Source organism: Mustelus asterias, chromosome 20 (assembly GCF_964213995.1).
Source record: "Mustelus asterias chromosome 20, sMusAst1.hap1.1, whole genome shotgun sequence".
NCBI lineage: Eukaryota > Metazoa > Chordata > Chondrichthyes > Carcharhiniformes > Triakidae > Mustelus > Mustelus asterias.
In genome coordinates, this window is record NC_135820.1 from 71886253 (window position 1) to 71901969 (window position 15717).

The 15717-nt window shown below is 45.4% G+C and overlaps 1 protein-coding gene across 2 annotated transcripts in view; it reads right to left on the minus strand.

Moving 5' to 3' along the window:
- The window catches only part of tp53inp2b (tumor protein p53 inducible nuclear protein 2b), a 47215-nt gene extending 36432 nt beyond the window's left edge, over positions 1 to 10783 (minus strand). Inside the window, exon 1 of one of the 2 annotated variants that reach the window (XM_078236786.1) lies at positions 10497 to 10783. The gene's annotated coding sequence lies outside the window, so the exon portion shown is untranslated. The remainder of the gene's footprint in view (positions 1 to 10496) is intronic. The other variant, XM_078236785.1, reaches the window with a different exon arrangement.
- Positions 10784 to 15717: the final 4934 nt, after the last annotated feature.

The following is a 15717-nucleotide window of genomic DNA, read 5'->3' on the forward strand; positions in this document are numbered from 1 at the left end:
TAGAATGCGAATCCCTACGGCCAGCCAGGTCTGAGGCCGCAGTGCTAACCACTGTGCCACCCCATTTTTTATTTTCACTTGTAGAACTCCAGACTCAGATCCCTGATCAACATTTGACACCACAAGATAGGAGTGAGATCTCCACCAGAAAATGGGTCCACACCGTTTGGGTTTGGAATTATGTACAACATTAACGCAGGGCAGTACAAAGCAAAGGTTTTTCTTAAGTGTTCAGGAAATCTCTGATTTCTGGGTACACAACAAAATCCTCTTTCCGACCACTGAAAAAGAGATGTCAGGACCAGGTTTCTGTGCATGCCTACTCAGTGTCCTCATCTGTCATGCAGAGTGCAATTTACAGACTGCAGTATGACAGAGATCTCACGGCCCGTCAAAAATAAACCAACCCATCCATATTCACCAGCGTGTGAATATTTTATCACACAGCTGACTGATACGATAGGGCAAAAACAAAATGCAAAACATCCCCTCGAGCTTTCTTTTCTGTTTTACAAATTTGCACAGCTAGTCTGGGAGCCATGAGCTATTTGCATATGTACATATGAAGTCTGGTCACTTTGCATCTGCAGGCAAGCAACTACATGAAAATTAAAGTTGCTCTGATAAATATTGTAAAGGCACTGTAATGATGGTAAAATATGCCAACTAGACATTTATTCCAAACTTGACGAAGCACCTAACCAGCACGTCTTTCGGAATGTAGGAGGAAACCCACACAGACACAAGAAGAACAGGCAGACGCCGCACAGACGGTGACCCAAGCCAGGAATCGAACGTGGATCCCCGGCGCTGTGAGGCGGCAGTGCTAACCACTGTGCCACCGTGCTGCACCAATGCTTCCCCATTGCATTCTCCATGGCAACACCTTGGCCAGTCAAAGTTGATTTTGAGGCACCGGAGTGTGGCGACTGGGGGATTTTCACAGTAACTTCATTGCAGTGTTAATGTAAGCCTATTTGTGACACTAGTAAACTTTAATTTATGACAGCTTGGACAAGTATTTCTACTAATCGAAATGCAAAGTTGACAAATTCCCATCGTGCGTGGCGGACACTTGTGCAGTTAAAACTGCTGGGATGTCTCACCAACAAACACTTTACACTTTGTACAAACAGAGTTGTTGAGTGCATATTGTACCACACTGAACAGTAACAGTAAATGCCTTTAACCTAGTAAATTGCCCCCGAGGGGTGAGGGCTTCACAGAAGCAAACAGAATTTAGCACCAAGCCCTGTCGGTAGATATTAGTAAGAAGTCTCACAACACCAGGTTAAAGTCCAACAGGTTTATTTGGCAGCACAGGCTTTTGGAGCACTGCTCCTTCATTAGGACAGGCGACCAGAAGCTTTGATCCTTGGGGCTGGGGCAGCTGAAGACATAGAAAAGTCCTGCAACATTCATAGAATCCTACAGTGCAGAAGAGGCCATTTGGCCCATCATGTCTTCACTGACTCTCTGACAGACTACCTTACCCAGGTCCTCTCCCCCACCCTATCCCCGTAACCCTACACATTTCCCATGGATAATCCATCTAACCTACACATCTTAGGATAGCAAGGGGCAATTTAGCGTGGCCAATCCACCCAACCTGCACGTCTTTGGAGTGTGGGAGGAAACCGGAGCACCTGGTGGAAACTCGCGCAGACACTGGGAGAACGTGCAGACTCCGCATAGTCACCCGAGGCCGGAATTAAATGTGGGTCTCTGGCGCTGTGAGGCAGCAGTGTTTGGAAGTAGGTGTGCCAAACCTGCATTCCGAGATACCTTGGATGTCAAATAGATTCTTCAGTCCCAAACAATGTTCTCCACCCTCCCCAAATAGGGCAACTCCCAATCTCTAGTGGTATTACCAGAATCCAAGTATCACTATAGCAGGGAAGCAATGTAGCACACGATAATACCACAGTGATTCCTTGAAATCTTGTTCCAGAGTTATTAGCAAAATATGTCACTCTGTAACATTCCCTCGCTACTACAACATACCAAATGTTGCATTGAAATTAGCGCAAATCAAACAACACGTTTGAAAATAGATTTTCTTTTGTAATTAAAAAGGGAATACAAAACAAAGTCAAGTTTTGATAGGTCTGAAGTGTGGAAGAGAACCATGGAAAAGCAAATATTTAAAAAAAGGGAGGTGCAAGAGAGGAGACAGAAAAACACACTGGCGTACACAAGAAAGTACATCTGAGAGTGCAAGAGTGTACACAAGCAAAATATAGCAGGAGAAACAGATTTGATTTGTCACATGTATTAGTATACAGTGAAAGGTATTGTTTCTTGCACGCTATACAGACAAAACATACCGTTCACAGAGAAGGAAAGGAGAGAGTGCAGAATGTAGTGTTACAGTCATAGCTAGGGTGTAGAGAAAGATCAACTTAATGCGAGGTAGGTCCATTCAAAAGTCTGATAGCAACAGGGAAGAAGCTGTTGTTGAGTCAGTTGGTACGTGTATCTTTTTCCCGATGGAAGAAGGTATGAGAGAGAATGTCCGGAGTGCATGGAGTCCTTAATTATGCTGGCTGCTTTTCCGAGGCAGCAGGAAGTGTAGACAGAGTCAATGGATGAGAGGTTGGTTTGCGTGATGGATTGGGCTACACTCACTTCTATTTGTAGCTTCTTGCAGTCTTGGGAAGAGCAGGAGCCATAAAAAGTACACGGTCAAATGAGGGAAGATGCCGGAATGAGGAGAATAGTAAAGACAGTTAGAGTTAGCTTTCTATTTTATGTCAGTGAGTGAACAATGCCAGGAGATTTTCCATTATACTACATTATCATATAGCTTATCCCCTAATTTATTCTGGGCACTGTCACGATATATATACACACACACACACCTCTAAAACATTAGATGATGAAAGACCTAAACCAAATTACATGTTGTTCTGAATCACCGTCCTGCTTGCAGGAAGTTGCATCATTCTGATGTTGAAGGCCATTAAACAGTTCAAAGCATTGCATTCAGTTCTCCACCCACACCCAATTTCCCAGGGCCACAGTTAGACCATCGTGAAAGAAGATGTATTGCCACTGCTATGGGAATACTGCCAGCTCCACCAACACATGCTACACTAGAAGGAATGGTCATTACACCCATGCCTAACGGCTGGACCTGAAGCTCTGTGCTCCTTCTGTGGACTTGTTGGCCACGGAAGGAGCATTCAACGCTGTTTAATAGGCTGATAATCAGCTTGGAAATCCTTCCACCACTTCCCCAAAGGGTAAAAAATAGTACGGGCGTGAAGGTACGCTAACACCAGTACAGTCTTGACTATGTTATCCCACACTGTATTCATTGTGTACTGGACCAGAAACTCAGACTCATGAGTCAAATCATAGCAGTGTTACCAGTGTCACCATAAAAGCTGCTGTTAGAAAAATCAAACTAGTTTACGCAGTTCCTTTAGAGAATGGAATCGGACACCCGTACACGATTCTAGTCCCAGTTAGGGCCTCTCAAGCCATTCAGTTGTACAATTGATTACAATTCCAGAGGAGTAGCCAATCGCCACTTTCCCAGAGCCCCGAAATGTAGCCTGGTCAGCTTTAACTGCATCCGGAGGAGATATACTTTCAAAAAAACGTAAACCTGGTTGGGTTACTGGGGAGGGGAAACCAGGTGGGACACTTGCCACCAACTCAACGGATTCAGGGAATAAGTTTTAAAAACAAAAACTGCTGTTGTGAAAGAACTTGCTGTACAGAAGTGGCCAGATACATCGTGGGAAACTTGCAAGGTAAAAGGAAGAAACAACAAATTTGTTTGCCAGCTATTACCCAGAAACACAGCAAATGCATTTACACTGAAAAATACTGCAGTCACCAGGGTACTAAACCCAATGCCCTCAGCTATTTACCATCTATAAGACCATAAGGCATAGGAGCAGAATTAGGCCATTCGGCCCATCGAGTCTGCTCCACCATTCAACCATGGCGATATTTTTCTTATCCCCATTCTCCTGCCTTTTCCCCATAACCCCCGATCCCCTTATTAATCAAGAACCTATCTCTGTCTTAAAGACACTCAAGGCCTCCACAGCCTTCTGCGACAAAGTGTTCCACAGATTCACCACTCTCAGACTGAAGAAATTCCTCCTCATCTCTGTTTTATAGGGTCGTTCCTTTAGCCTGAGGTTGTGCCCTCTGATTCTAGTTTTTCCTACTAGTGGAAACATCCTCTCCACGTCCACTCTATCCACGCCTCACAGTATCCTGTAAGTTTCAATAAGATCTCCCCTCATCATTCTAAACTCCAATGAGTACAGATGCAGAGTCCTCAACCGTTCCTCATACGACAAGCTCTTCATTCCAGGAATCATTCTTGTGAACCTCCTCTGGACCCTTTCCAAGGCTAACACATCCTTCCTTAGATATGGGGCCCAAAACTGCTCACAATACTCCAAATGGGGTCTGACTAGAGCCTTATACAGCCTCAGAAGTACATCCCTGCTCTTGTATTCTAGCCCTCATGACGTGAATGCTAACATTGCATTTGCCTTCCTAACTGCCGACTGAACCTACACGTTAACCTTAAGGAAATCTTGAACAATGACTCCCAAGTCCCTTTGCGTTTCTGATTTCCTAAGCATTTTCCCATTTAGAAAATAGTCTACGTCTCCATTCCTCCTTCCAAAGCGCATAACCTCACCCTTTTCCACATTGTATTCCATCTGCCACTTCTTTGCCCACTCTCCTAGCCTGTCCAAGTCCTTCTGCAACCTCCCTGCTTCCTCAATACTACCCGTCCTTCTACATATCTTTGTATCATCTGCAAACTTATAGCAATGATTTAGATGAACAAGGAGAGTAATATATTTAAGTTTGCTGGTGATATAGATAGAGTGGGAGTGCAAGCCATGCAGAGGAAGGACACGGAAGTTGCAAAGAGATTTGGACACTCCAAAGATGTGCAGGTTAGGTGCTTTGGCCATGCTAAATTGTCACTTAGTGTCCTGGAATATGTAGGTTAGAGGGATTACAGGGTAAATATGTGGGGTTATGGGGACAAGGCCTAGGTGGGATTGTTGTCGGTGCAGACTTGATGGGCTGAATGGCCTCCTCCTGCACCGTAGGCTATTTCAATGAAATAAGTAGGCAATAGGGTGGCAAATGGAGTTAAATGTGGGGAAGTGTGATGCTATTCACTCACTTCAGTCGAAAGAGTAGAAAAACAGAAAAAAGGTGTTAAACTTGTAAACTTTGATGATTTGCGACTTGGTTGTGTACCCATAAAGGAACACAAAAGGTTAGCATGCAGGTGAAGCAGGCAATCAGGAAAGCAAGTGACATGTTGGCCTTTATGACAAGGGGTTTGGGTAGAAGATTAAAGCAGGTTTTTAAAATGGAAAAAAAAAATAATTAAGTGTGAACACCCAAAAGCACCGCTAAGTATCTCTGATAGCTCCAGAATTCCATAAATTGAATTTGATTCATAGTCTCCCTTAAATAGGCCCCGTTAAAAATGTACTAAATTACAGTACGTAGTCTATTATTTATTCAAAATCTTACCTTTTGTTTAAAAAAAAGACAGAATTTCACTTAATCACCATGGGTCGTGGGCCTGTAAAGCCAGGGTTCCACCACTCCCCACTACATAGTCAATTTTGCCCTCTCCCAAAGGTAATTCCTTAGGGACCCAATGGCAAGCACCACAGGAGGAAGTGAGGAAAGTACTTTGCTGCACTTGAAATCCCAGAATTGCCCCCTAAACTTCATAGAAACCCTACAGTGCAGAAGGAGGCCATTTGGCCCCTCGAGTCTGCACCGACCACAATCCAACCCAGGCCCTATCCCCTTAACCCCATGTATTTACCCTAGTCAGTCCCTGTGACACTAAGGGGCAATTTAAAAACATAACATAGAAACATAGAAAACTACAGCACAAAACAGGCCCTTCGGCCCCACAAGTTGTGCCGAACATATTCCTACCTATAACCCTCCATCCTATTAAGTCCCATGTACTCATCCAAGAGTCTCTTAAAAGACCCTATTGAGTTTGCCTCCACCACCACTGATGGCAGCCAATTCCACTCGCCCACCACCCTCTGTGTGAAAAACTTACCCCTAACATTTCCCCTGTACCTACCCCCCCAGCACCTTAAACCTGTGTCCTCTCGTAGCAGCCATTTCCACCCTGGGAAAAAGCCTCTGAGAGTCCACCCGATCTATGCCTCTCAACATCTTATATACCTCTATTAGGTCTCCTCTCATCCTACGTCTCTCCAAGGAGAAAAGACCAAGCTCCCTCAGCCTATCCTATGTTGAGAGGTCTGGATAGGGTAGACTCTCAGAGGCTATTTCCAAGGGCTGAAATGGTTGCTACGAGAGGACACAGGTTTAAGGTGCTGGGGGGTAGGTACAGAGGAGATGTCAGGGGCAAGTTTTTCACTCAGAGGGTGGTGGGTGAGTGGAATCGGCTGACGTCGGTGGTGGTGGAGGCAAACTCGTTGGGGTCTTTTAAGAGACTTCTGGATGAGTACATGGGATTTAATGGGATTGAGGGCTATAGATAGGCCTAGAGGTGGGGATGTGATCGGCGCAACTTGTGGGCCGAAGGGCCTGTGGCTTTCTATGTTCTATATCCTCATAAGGCATGCCACTCAATCCAGGCAACATCCTTGTAAATCTCCTCTGCACCCTTTCAATCTTTTCCACATCCTTCCTGTAATGAGGCGACCAGAACTGAGCACAGTACTCCAAGTGGGGTCTAACGAGGGTCTTATATAGCTGCATCATTATCCCCGGACTCCTAAACTCAATCCCTCGATTGATAAAGGCCAGCACACCATACACCTTCTTAACCACCTCCTCCACCTGCGGGGCCGATTTTAGAGTCCTGTGGACCCAGACCCCAAGGTCCTTCTGATCCTCTACAGTACTAAGAGTCTTTCCCTTTATATTGTACTCCTTCATCCCATTTGACCTGCCAAAATGGACCACTATGCATTTATCTGGGTTGAAGTCCATCTGTCACTTCTCTGCCCAGTCTTGCATCCTATCTATGTCCCTCTGTAACTTCTGACATCCCTCCAGACTATCCACAACCCCACCAACCTTCGTGTCGTCGGCAAACTTACCAACCCATCCCTCCACTTCCTCATCCAGGTCAATTTATGAAAATGACAAACAGCAAGGGTCCCAGAACAGATCCCTGGGGCACACCACTGGTGACCGACCTCCATTTAGAAAAAGACCCATCTATACACACTCTCTGCCTCCTTTGGGCAAGCCAGTTCTGGATCCACAGGGCAGCAGCCCCTTGAATCCCATGCCCTCTCACTTTTTCTAGAAGCCTTGCATGGGGGACCTTATCGAACGCCTTGCTAAAATCCATATAAACCACATCTACCGCTTCCCCTTCGTCAATGTGTTTAGTCACATTTTCGAAGAACTCCACCAGGCTCGTAAGGCACAATCTGCCTTTGACAAAGCCATGCTGAGTATTCTTGAGCATACTAAACCTCTCTAAATGCTTATAAATCTTGTCCCTCAGGATCTTCTCCATTAGCTTACCAACCACTGAGGTTAGACTCACTGGTCGGTAATTTCCTGGACTATCCCTATTCCCCTTCTTGAAAATAGGAACCACATCTGCAATCCTCCAGCACCTCTCCCGTCTCCATCGATGACACAAAGATCATCACCAAAGGCTCTGCAATCTCTTCCCTCGTCTCCCACAGTAACCTGGGGTACATCCCATCCGAACCCGGCGACTTATCTATCTTGATGCCATTCAAAGATTCCAGCACAACCTCTTTATTAAAGTCCACATACTCAATCTTTTCAGTCCACCGCAAGCCCACAGTACATCCACTCATGTCCTTCTCCTCTGTGAAAACCAAGGCAAAATACTCATTAAGCACCTCTGCCATTTCTACTGGCTCCGTGCTGATTTTCCCACCTTCACCTTTTATAGGCCCTATTCCTTCACGTCTCATCCTTTTACTCTTCACATATTTATAGAACGCCTTAGGGTTTTCCTTAATTCTACTTGCCAAGGCCTTCTCATGACCCCTTCTGGCTCTCCTAATTTCCTTCTTTAGTCCCTTCCTACAAGCCGTATACTCATCTAGATCCCTATCTTCGCCAAGCTCTCTGAACCTTTTGTACGCTTTCCTTTTCTTCTCGACTAGATCCCGCACAGCTTTCATGCACCACGGTTCCTTTAACCTACCAACTCCTCCCTGTCTGCTCGGAACATTGTCCTGTAGAACCCTGGACAGACATTCCTTGAAAAACTGCCACCTCTCTTCAGTAGATTTCCCTGAGAATACCTCCTTCCAATTTACTCCTCTAATTTGCTGCCTTATGTCTTCATATTTCCCCTTACTCCATATAAACACTTTCCTAGCTTGCCTGATCCTCTCTTTTTCCAATGCAAGCATAAAGGAGATAGAGTTATGATCACTATCCCCATTTAGCATGGCCAATCCACCCTAATCTGCACATCTTTGGGGTGTGGGACAAAACTGGAGCACCCAAAGGAAAGGAAAGGCCTGGAGAAGATGTTTCCAATAGTAGGAGAGACTGGGATCCAAGGGCACAGCCTCAGAGTAAAGGGACAACCTTTTAAAACTGAGATGAGGAGAAATTTCTTCAGCCAGAGGGTGGTGAATCTGTGGAATTCATGGCCACAGAAGGCTGTGGAGATCAGTTCATTGAGTGTATTTAAGACAGAGATAGATAGGTTCTTGATTGGTAAAGAGATCAAAGGTTACAGGGAAAGGGTGAGGAAAGGGGTTGAGAAACATCAGCCATGATTGAATGGCAGAGCAAACTCAATGGGCCAAATGGCCTAATTCTGCTTCTATATCTTATGATAAACCCACACAGACACAGGGAGAACATGCAAACTCCGCACAGACAGATAGTCACCCAAGGCTGGAATCGAACCCGGGTCCCTGGCGTTGTGAGGCAGCTAACCACTATGTTGGGGTGGAAGACAATGGATATAGGAATGGTATGAGGATGAGTAAACCTTTTAGAACCGAGGCGAGAAGTTTCTTCACCCAGAGGTTGGTGAATGTGTGGAATTCACTACCACAGAAAGTAGTTGAGGCCAAAACATTGTGCGATTTCAAGAAATTAGACATATGGGGGGGAAAAAAAATCAGGATATTGAATATGATCAGCCATGGTCAAAATGAATGGCAGAGAAGGCTCAATGGGCCGAATGGCCTATTCCTGTTTCTAGCTTCTATGATTCCATGGAGCAAAAGGTCCTCTAAATTCTCTTACTGTTTAAATTGAGGACACTTGACAGTACAATAACAGATCAATGGGCAGCACGGTGGCACAGTGGTTAGCACTGCTGCCTCACAGCACCAGGGACCCGGGTTCGACTCCTGGCTTGGGTCACCACTGTCTGTGTGGAGTTTGCACGTTCTCCCCATGTCTGCGTGGGTTTCCTTTGGGTGCTCCGATTTCCCCTCCCACATTCCAAAGATGTGTGGGTTAGGTGGATTGGCCATTCTAAATTGCCTCTTAGTGTCAGGGGGATTAGCTGGGGTATATACACATGGAGATAGGGTGGGATTGTCGTCAGTGCAGACTCGATGGGCCAAATGGCCTCCTTCTGCACTGTAGGGATTCTTTGATCTACTCTGCATCTTACAATTCAGAAGCTGAAATTACTCCATTGTCCAAAAGCTAGTTCATAAACTTGTAGTGAGAAAGCGATGTGCATTAGAGACAATGCTCTGATATTTCGATGTTACTGGCTTTTGGTAAACCTACCGCAGATGCAAAATAGAAAAGGACAAAACAGTTTAGGGAGGCGAGATGGCCCCTTTAAGAAGCATCACGTCATTGTGCGGCTGTGTTTTATGTTAATAACCTTCACGTCACCTTATTGACTAATCTCAAACTGTCCAATACCGGCAAAATCAGCTGTTTTAACAATGGAGATTCAGAGAACAGGCCGGCCTTGTAGCAAAATATTAATAAAATTACAGCTCAGGACAGGGAAAGCTCTGTGCCGGAGACTCGCGATTGCAACCAAATGTCCCAATAAAAGTATAAAATGACTGGAACAGTTAACCCGTTAACATTCCCCTGAAAAAATTAGAGTTACATATTTAAGCACACACAGCGCTGTCCATTTCACGTCGACATGGTACAAGTTACAGGCAAAACAATGCAATCGAAATGGTTCTCTTAATATGATCTGGAAGAGAGGTCAGAACAATGACACATTTATACATATAACAAGGAGTAGAGGCACACTCAACCAGGAAATATTATAAATAATCTTCCAGTGGGGGGGAAAAATATCCTTACTCAAATTAAGAAGGGAAAAAAAATTGATGAAAAGGAAAATCTATAACAAGCTCCAACAACAACCCCAAATACCTGACAGCAACTGTAGCCTCAAATAACCCAAGCGGCACAAGCGTTATAATAGCAGGGAAAGCTGGACATCATAACACAAGGAAAGATGTCACAATGAGCAAGGCAGGGATACTTTTACTTACCTTCTCTCTCTTGTCCTGTGTCAAGTATTGTTTGCAGTCAGTTTATAAACAATGCCCCCAAAAAAAGAGAGACAATTTTTTTTTTTAAAAACTACACGGACAGTTCAAAGTGAGGTAGAACACATCTATAATGCAGCACAGTGTTTGGGGGAGGGGGGGGTACAGACTGCTTAGGTATGTTGTTTTTTAAAAATAAAAATGTTCCTTCTTCTTAGAGAGGCTCCCCCAGCCAGTGCCACTGGCGAGTGTTAGTTTGCACCCAGTCAGTCAGTCCCACGGAGTGTATCAGATTTTGGAATTTACTGAACAGCTGATCGGCCTCTTGGAGACGGGGGGGAGGGGCCTCTTTGTGATGTAACCCTCCCCACCCCACCAATCAACACCCAGCCTCACAGCCCACCTGACCCTGCAGTTTCCTCCCCCCCCCCCCCCCCCCCCGCCTTGTGAAAATTCAGAATAACGCCTCATGTCAATTTCATTGAAATTCAGTCGCTGAGAGCAAAAAAAAAGCAAATCATTGTGTTAAAGAGTCTTCTCTTTACATCATTCAACCCTTTTTCCCTCCCCTGGAATGGAGGTTGCCCAGCCAGTGTTATAGATACCACAGGGTGGGGGGTGTCCCCGAGCTCTGTGAGTGTGGGGGAGTGAAGGGCAATTATAACAAAGATGAGGGTAAGAGTTCGTGCTGCCACATCAAGTGGCAGGGCGCCACTGAACACACGTTTATGAATGCAACTCCCTGTGTTTTTTGTCAATGGGAGCTCTGCTACATTGATACAGTGTTGGTGAGGGCAACTTAAAATTAATTGTGCAGCAATATTTTACACAAAGGTAATATATAGTGTTTTTTTTTCCAAATCCTTTTTTTTTTCCAAATCCCCCTTCTCTCCTTGAAAACATTCTCTTTGTTTGCCATGAACTACACTCCCCAATTCGTTCCCCCTTTTTTTTTGACTTACAGAGTCGCGCTGCTGGGGCATCCTGCTCGAAATGGTTCTAATTTGCCAAAAGGGGCGGGGGAGAGGGGATGGCAGACGCTGGGATTCTCGATGACCCTCTCTCCTCGTCCTGTGCCATGGACTCTCTGACACGGCAGGGCAAGTGACCTCCGTCTCGGTCTGTGCCAATGCTGTGATGGTCAACGTCACATCATTGTCAACAACAAGACTTTTATGGGCATAAACAGCCGCGCACATTACAAGCCCAGGTGTTGAGTGGAGCTGTGTGTTGCTTTGAAGTAGTATGTGTGTTGCTTGTGGTTGCAAACCATGTGGCATGCTCTCCCCCGCGCCCCCCACCCACCCCCAAACAGTGCTGTATCTCCTCTTCTGTTCTTCCTCAGTTTCCTTTGCAGAGCTCCCTTCTCATACCCAGAGATGCACCCTTTACCTTATCAACTCTCATGGCCTCTCTATTCCCAAGGTCACAATCAATGACAGGGCCATCTCTGACACGGCAACCATCTCATCCCATTAGCTCCACCATACCTGTGTCCCCAGACAAATTCTCTCAAACTCCAAGCTTCCTCTCTTCTGGCTCTGTACCATCACATTGCCAGTGTTGGTTAGACTGTCCTCTCATCACTAGCCATGTCCTTTTAGAATGATTCACTCTCTCTCCTTCCCCTCTGTTTTACTACAACCATCATCTTCAATTCTTCCGATTAAGCATTAGGGAGACTCACTCTCCAACCAGTGCTTCCATTGGCCTTTCAAAGCACAGTTTAAAGTTTAGTTTAAAGTTTATTTATTAGTCACAAGTAGGCTTACATTTACACCGCAATGAAATTACTGTTAAAATCCCCTAGCCGCCACACTCCGGCGCCTGTTCGGGTACACTGAGGGAGAATTTCACATGACCCATGCACCCTAACCAGCACGTGTTTTGGACTGTGGGAGGAAACCGGAGCACCCGGAGGAAACCCACGCAGACGTGGAATATTGTTAGTAGATGCATGAGAACAATCCTCCCTGAATCTCTCGGGAACAATTTCAAGGATACATCGCTAACCATGACGCAACACAAAACGCAAAAGTAACTGCCCAAGTGTCTCAATTATCTTTTTAAAAAAAACACCTTGCAGCTATATAGCTCCTGACATGACTACTGGACATCTCAAAACACTTCTGAAGTGCGGACTTTGTTGTAATGTAGGAAACGTGGCAGTCAATTTGCATCCAGTGAGCTTCAGCACAACAATTTGATAACGGTCAGATAGTCAGCTCTTGTGATGTTGATTGAGGGATAAATATTTGCCATGATACCAGGGGTGACTCCTCGCTTGTTCTTCTTTGATATAGCGCCACAAGACATTTTACATCCACCTGACAGGATGTGGCGAGGTTTCGGTTTGACATCTCATCCGAAATGCTGGGCCTCTGACAGTGCAGCACTCCCTCAATGCCCCATTGGATTGGCAGCCTTGATTGGTTTTTTTGTTTGGTGTATTCAAGTCCTGGAGTGGTCTGTGAATCCACAACCTTCTGGCTGGGGCCTGCGGACCCTTGGAGACCCTTTGTGGGCAGGGGAGAGTGCATAATAATGTGAAAGAGCTTACCGAGGTGGATGGACCATGTGGGTGACCAGCCAAGATGCCAGGTTCAAGAGTAAGTTACTGAGCAGTAGCCTGAATGGAATTGGTGTAAGATGCGAGGTGGGAACAGAGTTCAGCCACCATATGTACAACACAGAGTGGACTGCACCCAGAACATTGAAAATTATTGTTTCACACTGAAGGATGTTGTATATCATAGAAATATAGAAGATAGGAGCAGGAGGAGGCCATTTGGCCCTTCGAGCCTGCTCCACCATTCATCACAATCATGGCTGACCATCCAACTCAATAGCCTAATCCTGCTTTCTCCCCATAACCTTTGATCCCATTCGCCCCAAGTGCTACATCCAGCCGCCTCTTGAATACATTCAATGCTTTGGCATCAACTACTCCCTGCGGTAACGAATTCCACAGGCTCACCCCTCTTTAGGTAAAGAAATGTCTCCTCATCTCCGTCCTAAATGGTCTACCGCAAATCCTCAGACTGTGACCCCTGGTTCTGGACTCCCCCACCATCGGGAACATCCTCCCTGCATCTACCCTGTCTAGTCCTGTGGACTTGCTATCCGCTGGACTTGCGGATAGCGAAGAGCATTGTCGGGCAATACAGCAGGATATAGATAGGCTGGAAAATTGGGCGGAGAGGTGGCAGATGGAGTTTAATCCGGATAAATGCGAAGTGATGCATTTTGGAAGAAATAATGTAGGGAGGAGTTATACAATAAATGGCAGAGTCATCAGGAGTATAGAAACACAGAGGGACCTAGGTGTGCAAGTCCACAAATCCTTGAAGGTGGCAACACAGGTGGAGAAGGTGGTGAAGAAGACATATGGTATGCTTGCCTTTATAGGATGGGGTATAGAGTATAAAAGCTGGAGTCTGATGATGCAGCTGTATAGAACGCTGGTTAGGCCACATTTGGAGTACTGCGTCCAGTTCTGGTCGCCGCACTACCAGAAGGACGTGGAGGCGTTAGAGAGAGTGCAGAGAAGGTTTACCAGGATGTTGCCTGGTATGGAGGGTCTTAGCTATGAGGAGAGATTGGGTAAACTGGGGTTGTTCTCCCTGGAAAGACAGAGAATGAGGGGAGATCTAAAGAGGTGTACAAGATTATGAAGGGGATAGATAGGGTGAACGGTGGGAAGCTTTTTCCCAGATCAGAAGTGACGTTCACGAGGGGTCACGGGCTCAAGGTGAGAGGGGCGAAGTATAACTCAGATATTAGAGGGACGTTTTTTACACAGAGGGTGGTGGGGGCCTGGAATGCGCTGCCGGGTAGGGTGGTGGAGGCAGGCACGCTGACATCGTTTAAGACTTACCTGGATAGTCACATGAGCAGCCTGGGAATGGAGGGATACAAACGATTGGTCTAGTTGGACCAAGGAGCGGCACAGGCTTGGAGGGCCAAAGGGCCTGTTTCCTGTGCTGTACTGTTCTTTGTTCTTTGTTCTTTGTCTTGTAGCAGCTATTTCTCTGCGGCGAGGGGCAGGCACACCCTTATTGATATCTGTAAGCGAATGCCTATTTTCTTAAAGGCATTATGTATACACGCTTTACATAGAGCACTTTCATATCATGAGTATTGTAATTTAGATGGGGGGGGGTGGTCCATGATGACTAATGCATCTGAAAAGGGGTTCTTCATCTAAAACAGTTTGAGAGGCCCGAGTTTATAGTAATGGATTTTTGAAAGGGTCATGATATTGATACTTTGTACAGTTAACAGGGGACTTGCCGGCACGGCTTTCTAAGTGCTTCTGGGCCCCTTGGAGCAGAGCGAGTCTCCCTAAAGTGTGTGTGCCTATCCCTCATTGATTTATTCCAGCCTAGTTGAAAATCCCATTAAGTGCAATAGGTGAACCATGTCACTATGACAACATAAAAAAATTCCGCTTGGATGAGTTTTACCATCCAGTTCCACTTCCTATCGTGAGAACGCACTGAGCTATAAATTATGCTCCAGAAACTTTTACACAAAGACTTTTATAATTAGTGTAAGATAATGTGACGTTTTTAGCACTTCAATAGAACCATTAAGTAAATTCAGAAAGTTGGTGATGTTGAGTTAAGAACGTAAGAAATAGAAGCAGGAGTGGATCATTTGGCCCTTCGACCACCATGGCTATCTTTTCTTATTTTTAAGATTAGTTACTGAAGAACATTTAGAACCAGAATACATTCTACCTCATTCAACTTGGACTAGCCTGTGAGAAAACACCTTATACTCTGTCTCCTTGTATCCAAGTCCTTCTTCCTGGCGATATTGTGTTACTGTTCTGTACAAGTGTGCTCTTTGGGACTGCAGACAGCTCAGAGGCAAATATGGTGCTGTTCTGTTGTCTAAGCTACACAAATCATAGGAGACTCCACCAGACCATATCTGAAGTTTAAAGTTTATTTATTAGTGTCACAAGTAGGCTTACATTAACACTGCAGTGAAATTACTGTGAAAATCCGCCAGTCGCCACACTCCGGCCCCTGTTCGGATACTGAATTGACTTCAATCAGGCCATTGAGATTGGCCTATTGGAATATGAACTCCCTGATTAAGGAGTCAATCGATGGGCCAATCAGGGAGTCTTTGCCTTGTATTTAACCAGGAGTGTCAGTTCCTCTGGCACTCCTGAGGGTAGACTGTTGACTGCGAGCACTCTGTGTACTGCTGT